At 41.3% G+C, this 11,334-nt stretch overlaps 2 non-coding genes across 2 annotated transcripts; one reads left to right on the plus strand and one right to left on the minus strand.

Annotated features, from left to right (window-relative positions):
* Window positions 1–7,415: 7,415 nt before the first annotated feature.
* On the plus strand, window positions 7,416–7,487 carry TRNAA-CGC. The gene has a single exon. It is a non-coding gene; the product is annotated as a tRNA-Ala (tRNA).
* A 288-nt stretch (window positions 7,488–7,775) lies between these two features.
* Window positions 7,776–7,846, minus strand: TRNAG-GCC. Its single transcript has one exon. It is a non-coding gene; the product is annotated as a tRNA-Gly (tRNA).
* Window positions 7,847–11,334: the final 3,488 nt, after the last annotated feature.

Genomic DNA, 11,334 nt, shown 5'->3' on the forward strand with positions numbered 1-11,334 from the left:
ATATCCCAGATAGAACCAAATAAAAATAGAATTAATAACCACCTTCAAACTTACTCTCCTTCCAATATTTTGTTTCACTGCTGTTTGATTGAATGAATGTTGTTATTGTTTAATCCAGAAAACTAGGAATTTTTTTAGATACCTTCTGTCTTAATCTATATTTCCATTATATTCTTACATCAATCAATATCTAGTGAATTAATATTAGAAATGTTTTACATTAATAAAACTTGTGTTTATTATTATGTATTATTATATATTTATTTGCAGAGGCATGGAATTTTTTCTGGGATTCCACACATCGATCTAAATATTATTACGTGTGGAGGCATTTTTATCGTTGTTTCTGCCTTGTGCTACATTGGTGGAAAACTCTTGGTTTCCCTGGTGAGGATGAGGGGAATGTCTTCACAGCATCCTCTTTTTTAGTCAAGTTTGACAAGAAATATGAGTGTTTGAGATACCAATTAACATTTATATCCTGGTTTCCACATTTTTAGAAGTTTATAACATGGTAAGAAAATCTTAGAATTGGATGGGAGCAACATGAGGTCTGACACTAAAGGAAAAGTTGTAGCTGTCTTTTTACTCTTGATTTGCCTCTAGTCAAGTAAGCCTAGTTAGAGGGGCAGAGAAAATACTGAGAGAAAGTATTTCGTTGAGGTGCAATGGCCTTTACCTCCATTTCCCTTTTTTCGATAAGGAGAAAAGTTCTATGTCCTTTCTTTACCCAGAATTAGTGAAAAAGAAAATCACTGGCTGCCAATGAGCTTGTCTGTGCCCGACCTCTTGGCAGTCAGGGCCTAGAGAGCCCTAGCCTTGTGTGTATACAGTTGACAAGACAGCTTCTTATCAGAGCATGTCACATGGATGACCCGGGAAACACGTCTATACAATTACTGTTGTCCCAGAGAGCATTATTTTTTTAATTATTCAGAATGTAGGTTCTCTTGTGGGACATAGAGATGCCAAATGAAGTGATTTAAGTACGAAGAAAGGGTATTTTTGTCTCCTAAAACTTCAGATGCTCACTGCTGGCATGGTGGCAATACAGCTAGTTATGGGGGTCATGCTGTCCCACCTGCCCAGAGGTGGCCTTCCTCTTTAAATTTCAGCCTTCACTTTGCAGCTAGATTTAGCCACTAGACTAAGTTCTGGCTATTGGGATGTTAGGGAAATGGGGCTTACAACTTCCAGGGTGGGTCCTTAAAGGAAGGAAATGTGCCTTTTCTGCCATACTATGACTTGGCCTTATGGTCATATATCCAGCTAAAAGTCAGATTTATTATCATAAAAGGGAGAGCAGATATTGGATACAAGTAGTAATCCTCAGCACAGTCATAGAAAACATTTCTTCAGACTTGGGATCCTGAGTTAATGGTGAGATGACCTTGGCTTGACCACCACTTTCAACCTCTCTTCCTGTGTGAACTTGGGAAGCTATAATGTTCTGATTGGTTCTTCCCTTAACACTCCCCGCGAGGCTCCATTATAGAACTGGCCATGTACTGCAGTTTGTCTTTGCGTCCCTGGTGTTTGTGCAGCACCCCACACGGCGTCCACCCCACACAGTGTCAGCACTCCCATCCACATTAACAGTTGTTGGCTCCTTCTTAATGGTATTTCCCTGCCTGTGTAACAACTATTGGCTCCCTTCCTTCTCCATTCACGGGAAACCATCATATTTCATCATCTTTTTCCTTTTTCACATCAGTTACACTGTCTGTAGGAGTAGCTTCTGTCACACGAATTCCATTTCATTGTTAACACATTCCATTTCATACCCCCCTTTTAAAATGTGTTATATTTTACATACAAAATCATCTTTCTAACTATAAAATTAAGTGGTTTTAGTAAGTTTACTAAATTATGCAACCATCATCACAATCCAAATTTAAAATATTTTCATTATCCCTGTAGAATCCCTTTTGCTCATTTTCCTTTAAACATTGTTTTTACTGATCTTCCATATGAAATTAAAAGCCAGAATATATTATATGCCTATTGAGAACCCAGTGAGTACTTAGTGCTTTGGGGGAATTCATATAGGATAGAATACAATACCTAATCTAGTTGCCAAAATAAGACCTCAGTCAGTGACCTCTGTGAGAAAATGTGTGTCCCTGGCTTGGCGCCTGTGGCTCAAGTGGCTAAGGTGCCAGCCACATACACCTAAGGTGGCAAGTTCGAATCCAGCCTGGGCCCACCAAACAACGATGGCTACAACCAAAAAATAGTCGGGCATTGTGGCGGGCACCTGTGGTCCCAGCTACTTGGGAGGCGGAGGCAGGAGACTCGCTTGAGCCCAAGAAGTTGGAGGTTGCTGTGAGCTGTGATGCCACAGCACTCTACCCAGGGGGACAGCTTGAGGCTCTGTCTCAAAAAAAAAAAAAAAAAAAAGAAAATGTGTTTCCTATTCCCAGCTTTCATGAATGGGCTAATGCTATGGCTAAGACTGTGGAAACTCCTCTAGTTGAGAAAATCATCTAACTACAAAAACATATTACCCATTTCATAAAGATAGCAATTTTTTTCTTCTTTAAGTCTTAAAATACACTTTTTTAAACTGACCATTGACAGTTTCCAGATGTGTGGGCTTTTTATAACATCTCTTTCCTCTTAAATGTCATCTTAAATATTGTGTTAATCTATTTTCTGCTGCTATAACAGAATACCACAGACCGGGTAATCTATAAAGAAAAACATTTATTTTGTTCACAGTTCTGCAGACTAGGAAGCCCAAGACCATGGCCCTGGCACCCAGCAAGGGTCATCCCATGGCAGAAGATAGAAAATAGAAATGAAACACAGAAAAATGGGGGCAAACTTATTCTCTTATCAGGAGCCCATTTCCTCAACAACTAACCCACTCTAAGATAACTGCATTAATCCATTCACAAGGACAAAGACCTCAGGATGTAATCACCTCTTAAAGGCCTACCTCCTAATGCTGTTACAATGGCAAATAAGTTTCCAACACGTGAACCTTCAGAGAACATGTTCAAACCATAGCAAATGTGTTTCCTTTTATTTGTACCAAACATGTAAATTACATATCTGCCTCAAAAAAAAATTATATATTTGCCTCTTTCCAAGTAGGATCTAACTTACTGTTCAATGAATACTGATAATTCTAAATGAAAATTATGATCACTATAATTTTTCACTTTGGGGTACTTATTGAAAGACTAATGTTTATTAACTTTCTCTTAATTGAATGTAACCAGTAGGGTTTTTTGGCCCTTGGGTTGTTATTAATGATAATTAACTGCAGTTATGAAGAATTACTCATAGTCATGACCCTGAGGTACAAAATAATGTATTTCAAAAAGCTGCTAGTTCCCTTAGGTATTCAGTAAGGCAATTCAGTTTTGTTTTGTTTTTTTATCCAAGAAGCCTGTAAACTGTGGGCATTCCTGGAAGCCAAGATTATTCTTATCCCACCTCTCACCTCGTCTCTTCTCGAGCCCTTTTCATGGTCAAGAAATCAGCAGGGACACCCCACTCAAGGAACGCACTCATGCAATATGTTTATGGGGTGGAGGACACAGAATCTATGAGATTAAGAAATGTTTGTTCTTAGCACTTGAATACTTGCCTCCAGCTGTTTCATTTATGAAAAACAGGGAGGAGAAAGTGGAGTGCGTCTGCTTCTCTTACTTTTTACCAAGATAACTCCTGAGTATGTGGAGCTCTGGGTAATGACCTTCCACTTTCAGAATTATAGGAGTCTCCAGCACTCACGCACTGAGTAAAGAACTCAGGAAAGGATCCCTCAAATGCAGCGGTTCTCTACCTTGGCTGCCTATTAGAATCACCTGGGAAGGCTTTCAAACATCCCATGCCCAGGCCAGCCCCAGATGAGTCCAATTCAATCAGTATATTTGGGAATTAGATCCAAGTTTCAGATTTTTTTTTTTTTTTTTTTTTTTGAGATAGACTCTCACTTTGTCACCCTCCATAGAGTGCTGTGGCGTCACAGGTCACAGCTCTTGGGTTTGGGCAATTCTCTTGCCTCAGCCTCCTGAGTGGCTGCCAAAACACCTGGCTATTTTTTTGTTGCAGTTTGGCCGGGGGCCGCCCTCAGTACATGGAGCTGGTGCCTTACTCCCTGAGCCACAGGCACTGCCTGTTTCAGAATTTTTTTTATTTGTTTTGTTCTGTTTTTAATTTTTTCCTTTCAGGTTATTGTGAGAGTACAAACAAGCAGGTTGTATTAACCTTCGTTTTGTTTTCTATTTGAGGCAGAGCCTTGCCCTGTTGCCTAGGCTAGAGAGCAGTCACTTGATCATAGCTCACTTGCAGCCTTGAACTCATGGGCTCAAGTGATCCTACCACTTCAGCCTTCTGAGTAGCTGGGACTACAGGCACCTGCCATCAAACTCAGCTAATTTTTATAAAATTTTTGTGGTAGAAATCAGGTCCTACTTGTTTCCTAGGAGGTTCAGGAACTCTTGACTTTGTGTGATCCTCCTGCCTCAGCCTCTCAAAGTGCTGAAACTGCAAGCCTGAGCCACCATACAGGCTAGCATCAGTTTTTTTTTAAAGCTTGCTAGGTGCTTGTACAGTGCAGTCATAGCTAAGAACCACTAGCTAATTAACGGGCATCTCTCACGAACCCATTAGCGTAGCTCTCAAACAGTGGCTCTCAGCCTTAACTGCACATTGGAATCACCTGAAAGCTTAAAAAGATATGACTGTGAAAAAAAAAGATATGATTGTGGGGGAAGTATTCATTAAGGGGTACAAATTTCAGTTGTAAGATGAATGAGTTCTGCAGATCTAACGTATAATGTGGGGGGTGATGAATGTGTTAATTAATTTGATTGTGGTAAGCATTATACAACGTATAACTATATCAAATCATCACATTGTATTTTTGAATATATCAAATCTCTGTCATTTAAAAATTTTTTTAGAAACATGGTGATGCCTGGACCTACCCCCAGAGATCTTGAAATAATTGTTCTGAAGCAGGCATCAGCATTTTCCAAAGCCTTCCCCCAATGATTCTGATGTGCAATCAGAAGTATGAACCACAGTATAAACTGAGAATAAACATTGTAGTTCATAGCCAGCTCTGAGGGAAGCATGCTCAATGCCTGCTGGACAAAGAGTGTCAAGAGCAGAAGCAAGAAATGTGAAAATAGTGCCAGAGATAGCCACATCCGTCACCTCCTTCAAAAAGGGGCCTAAAGTCAATCCTTGTGAAGGCCTGTGTATGTGGATGTGTGACGTTTCTGACAGAGAGGGACTGAGAACAGGGGAAATTTGTCTCCAACCAAGAGAAATGTGAGGAACATAGACAAAAGAACTAGACTTTTAAATATTCTATGATTTGTGATCTTTGGTCAGTCTCTACACCTTCGAGCAGAGAAGAATTCAAGAAGTTTTCCTGAAAAGGCCCTCGCCCCAAAAGTGCACCTTCTGTTTCACCTCTCTTGTCAATCACAGTGTCTGAAAAAGTTAAGAGCCTTTCTTTTTGGTTAAACCAGTCCAGTGGAACAATTTCAAATCGTCTGTAGGTTTTGGAGCTCTAAGTCAACTTTACATCCTGTGTTGATTTTAAAGATCAGCTTCATTTTCTTTATCAAATGCACCCACATATACCTTGGACTCTTAGAATAGGAGTGAGCGTGTAAGAGGAGACTTCTCTGGGCCTAGCTCTGAAAATTCAGAAGTACTGGACAAAGAAGTCCCCAAAAGGGAAGACTTCAGGTGATGGAGAAATAGGCCAGGACATGAGGAAGGAGGTCCTCAAGAGGATGACAAACTGAGGTATAGTTGTAATTTGCACTGGTAAAAACCTTGGGCTGGAGAAAGGCTCTGTCCTGGTTGCCCAATTTAGAATTCACTGACAGTGAACACGTTGCAGTGTTGCACCTTCTGTGGGAGGATTGGAGCAGCACTCTTTGATGTATGTCCACTGATGGGATGCTTTTGGTTGTTTTTTAGTGTTTTTTCTTTTCGACACTCCGTATTATAGTTGAATAAGATTAGCCTGTCACCTGTTCTGGTTCAAACCAAAATTTGATTATGAGGCATTGTTCATTTAAAATCACTAGAAGCAATCACAATAATTTATTTATTTTTAATCCAGAAGTTGATTATAAAGCTTGTGGTGTACCAGAGTGATGCTGAACTTTCTGCTTTCTGGTCTAGATTTTGACCTGCCAACCAAATGGCCATTTATCAGGGGTGCTCTGTGCAGCTTAAAGGAGTGGAAATTTTAGGCCCTCACGGTGCTGCCTGCTGGATCAGCTCCCTTAACCACAGACTTCTGTCCTGCTCCTATTAGGATGTCTGAGGTTTCCAGCGCCTGCCTGGGATGATGTAAGTTTAAACTGCACAGGGAAGGGTCAAACACACCTCATCCGACTACATTGCTCAAGTAAACTCATCCGTTTACCCAGTACTCAACCAACTGGAGACAGGCAGTTTTTGAGAGAACAGGACTCAGGGGAGGTCTTTTAATTTGGAGCGGAGAGTGTGATTAGTAGTTAAGAGAAGGTTCAGAGGACATTAAAGGAGGCGTTCAGTGACTTACATTACTCTCATCACTCATTAACTAGTAAGACTGGCCCAAGGTGTAAATACCAAATGGAGAGAAAAATCTATGTTGAGCAAGTCTGATTTCATCATTTATGTATGATTAAGCTACATAGAAAAGTGGGGGTGTCATTTTCTTTCTTTTCAGTTTGAGCCCCATGAAAATGACGAGCAAATAGATCATTTTTATTTGTAAGGGGTGATCTGACTATACCTCCTACATAACCCAGTTATGGGTATGGGATGTGGTGTGAAAACGTCGTTTTCCTGAGATGTGGGGGTTTTTTGGAGTAGGGATTAAAGGAGTTCAGGTAAATCCATAAAGTTTTCCTGTGCGAACAGGTCTCCAACGCTCTGCTCCAGGAATGAGGCTCCTCGGGCACCAGGGACCATGCTTGCGGAGCTGCACGTGTGCTGGGCCCGCCTCGGGGTCAGGGTCCCGGTGCCCGGTGGAGATGCCGTCCCGCAGCCAAGTCAGAGGCCGGACACCGACTGAACCGGATCTCCGGCGCCTGCGCGGTAAGAGACTCCGGCTTGGGCGGGCGCCAGTCCCCTCCGAGTCCCGCCTATGGAGTCCCGCCCACCCAGCTCCGCCGGGCCCGTTCCGCCCCTCGCTCCCGACTTACCCCACCCCGGGCTCCAGACCCCCGGCGGGGGAGCGCGCGGGAGTGTTCGCTGGCTGGTCGCTGGGCTGCCGGCTCAGACGCCCGCTCCCCATGCACCACGGAAGTAGCTTAAGGAGCGAGAAGGGAAGGAACATATTTCAGAAACGCCCATCAGAAGGAACTCCTGAAATGTTTACTACAAAAATTTGACTACAGCCAAGGACTGAATGAGTATCTATACCAGGAAATGGCCCTCGGCTGGGGGATGTAGCTCAGTGGTAGAGCGCGCGCTTCGCATGTGTGAGGTCCCGGGTTCAATCCCCGGCATCTCCAAACAGCCATGTTCCTGTTTTTGCCCCTAATCGATATCCAATTCTTGCTATAAAACAGCTCCTTTAATGTCCTGTACTTACGTTTTGCTCACATCTAGGGCAACCAAGAAAATCTAAAGGAAGACCTGACTAAATGAGCAAAGCAGAGGGAAGCAGCTTTTCTGATTGCTGGAAGAAGTGAAACAAGGAATTAGGTTTGATTAATGTTTTTTCATTTGTGTGGGCCAACGTTGAGGTGTTACTGAACTTTGCGGAGCCTGAGAGACACATTTCAAGAAAAATGTAGAATTGCATTGGCCGGGAATCGAACCCGGGCCTCCCGCGTGGCAGGCGAGAATTCTACCACTGAACCACCAATGCTTACATATTTAGTTCCTTTTCATTCAGTACTAGAAGACGTTTCCGTATGAGTGCTAATGTTTTCATTAATAAGTTTAAATTTAGAAAAATTAATAGAATTATTAAACAATTATGACATAATATTGGAAAACCATTCATAATTACAAAAATTCTCATCATATTAACTTCTGTTGAACCTTAGGAAGAGACTCTTCTGAAACTCTCCTTGGTGAAGGAGGCAAATGATTTTACCGTGTCTGTCCAATTATACAATCTCTTAACCCATCTTCACACCCTTAAAGAACCCCTTCCTTATTTTTTTGTTATCATTTTACCAAATCAAATAAATAGATGATAGAGATTTGTTAGGGATTGGGAGTAGGTATGAAGGAACAGAAGTTTGACCCAAACCTACCCCAAATTATCATTTGGAAATTGGAAGTATATGATCGGCATGGGGAATTTTGAAAACACAAGTGACCCAAATTCTCTAAACTGGCCCTTCCTTCATTTGTGAATGACTTGGTCTGGGGACCCCTTGCCAACTATAGTTCTTCAACCTTAGGTTCCATAGAAAGTGAAATTGCTAATGATACAACAGAAATATATGACAGGGAGAAAGTAGAGTGAAGGAAACAAATTTATGGAAATGATAAATAATCAGATAGAAGAGGCACCACTGGCTCTTTACCTCTGAGAGGGCAATTCTCAACAATTTCCATGATCTTTAACAGCCTAAGGAGGATTTAGGGGAAAATATATGAGAAAATAATAACTAATGCATAGCAGTTACTATTACCATGTGCCAGGCTATGTAAGTACATTACACATGTACTTTAACCTAGTGAGGTAGATATTATTATTACCACAAATTAACAAATGAGAAAACTTAGAAACAAGATTGGAATGCATAGTAATATGTTTGAAGTCTGGGCATTTAGCCACTGCCATGTTCTGCCTACAACAGAATAAATCACTGTGTACTAGCACCTGAAATACTGCACGAAGTTTAGTACATTGTATAAGAATAGTATAATGGGGTTCGAGAAAGATCATTAATGGTGATTGAAAAAAAAAGTAAGGACTTCTACATTAAGGTTTGTTTTTACTGACTTTTTAGTGTAAGGCTAAAGAGCAAAATCTGAAGACAAATACATTACAGAATTATAAAGACAGAGGATATGAAAGGATTGGGGAATCAGGACATCTCAACTACAATCCTAAGTAACCTGTGCAGAACAAAATCAAATCATTTTGCTTCTTCTAACCTTAGTTTGTTCTTTCAAATGAGAGAATAAAGGAGTTTCAAAATTTCATTCAGAGGAAATCTAGCTTACCAGGGGCACCTCAGCGTTACAGGGTTTTGAGGCCTCACTTTCTTTTCCTGCCTCCTCAACGCCACCAAATTATGTTTAAACTCCCTACTTACTTGCATTTTTCTGTTAGGTTACAAGTTTGACATAAAAATACTTGGAAAAGTCCTGAACTAAATATCTTAGATCCTTAAGATTTCTGAAATGTTACGATTCAAAATAAAAAGTCTGAAAGAACTTCAAAACATAAAGAAACACTAAAAAGAAGTTTGGAAGGAATCAAACTTTTCCTGCTAAAACTTTGTTTGATTCTTCCTAGCCCCAGGGACAAATGTTAGCCCCAGTTATCCCATTATCCTTCTTAAAGATTGATCTGAGATGGATCTGGGAGAGAGAGACATAGTCAACTACAGATTTCTGGGGAAAACGGTACGGAGGAGCTTTTTTGCCCCTTCTTTTCTCCTTATATGAGGATATAATGATTGGAGCTGCCCAAACTATTTTGTGACTGAAAGGGACCCAGCAGAAAAAAATAAAAAGAGACACTATACCATCCTGGGATTTTCTTCACCTAGACTTTTGGTCAGGTAAACTAATTGAAGATACGTGCATATTTATTTTTTAAGCCTGTGGTCCCCAACCCCGGAGCCCTCTTACTGGTACTGGTGGTAGCATGTTAGAAACCACTCACACACCATCCTGAGCTCTGCCTCCTGTCCACTGACCCCTTCCTGTTCTGGTCTGTGGGTAAATTGCCCTCTGTGAAACTGTTCCCTGGTACCAAAAAGGTTGGGGACCCCTGGTTTAAGCACTTTTGAATTGGGCACTTTGTTAGAAATAGCTAAAAGCATTCAAAGAGTGTATGTGTGTGTGTGGGGGGGGGGTATCCAGCAGTTGACTTCAACTCTCTGGTATAAGAAACCTTCTGTGCAGAATCAATACCTTGAGATTTGGATGAGGCTAACTCACCTCTTTATCACTATTTCTCTGTCACAGTGGCAGGTATGTGAAACAGGTCTAGTCAAATATTTCCCATTGTACTTAATTTAGAGATGGGTCTGTGACCATGACAGGCACAATCAGAGTTTTTACCAAAACTGGCTTGCCAGAGCTGTAGGTAAAGAGTACTTTCTGTTGGGGTGAGCAAACAGGTTGAATACATTGCTTGGATTACTGATGGCCATCCTGCTTGTCCAGAAGAGAGAAGCAAACACATCTCTAAAATGACATTGAGCCCCCTGAAGCAATGGTGCCTGGCTAGAACAAATTCTGGATTTTGTATTTATATGAGTCAATAATGTGTCCTTAAACAATAATTTGCTTTTAAAGTAGTTAGGGTCATATTTGTATTACTCGAATCTAAACAGCACAAATTGAGAAGCTATTTTATCCCAAACATAGTAATGTTAGGGAACTCATTATCCCAGCACAAGATCTAGGCTGAAAATATTAAAGTTTAGGAAAAGTTTAGAGAAATCAGTGATAAAACCATGAGAAAAGTTTTTAGTAGATACATTTCTAGCTTGTTGGCATAAAGTTGATTCTACAGCAAAGAAGTTACAAAGTGCTTAAAGGGATACTGTGGCAGCAGTGTGCCAAAGATGCGCTCAGAAGAGAAACCAAAGAGAGGGCGACCTACTGGTGTATGTGTGGAGGGGTGGGGATTAGAATGGGCGTCGAGAAGCAAGAAGTCCCTGAACCAGGGTGAAGGCTTTTCTGCCTTCATGAGATTCGTGGCAAGACAGAAGGAGAAAGAATACTAAATCTAGCCAGCTAGCTTATGTGACTGGAGACTCACGGTGTCGTGTGTAGGGACATCTGGAGGAGAAGAGACGGAAAGGGAAGGGATGGAGTAAAGTTTTCACCTCTGGAAATTCTGACTTTGAGATAAATACAGGGAGGTGCCTGCTGGGCAGTGGGATGTAGACTTGGAGAAATCAAGGCTCCAGAGGGGGATTTGGACATCCACTGAGAGGTGAAATATACAAACGTAGCAGTGGAAGAAGTCACACAGAAGGAAGAGCGCTAAGGACCGAGCCTTGAAAAGGTCCATTTTAGGGCTTAGGGAGTGGCAGAAGTTGGAGAGTCAGACATGGAAAAGCAAGGCAGTGGTGTGTCATGGAAGCAGGCAGAGCCCCTCTCCCCCTCACTAATTCTGATAAACACAATATGACAAACTCATGTATTGTTGTGTTT

The sequence above is a fragment of the Otolemur garnettii genome, unplaced genomic scaffold (genome assembly GCF_000181295.1).
Source record: "Otolemur garnettii isolate 467f Iridium unplaced genomic scaffold, OtoGar3 scaffold00098, whole genome shotgun sequence".
Classification (NCBI taxonomy): Eukaryota; Metazoa; Chordata; class Mammalia; order Primates; family Galagidae; genus Otolemur; species Otolemur garnettii.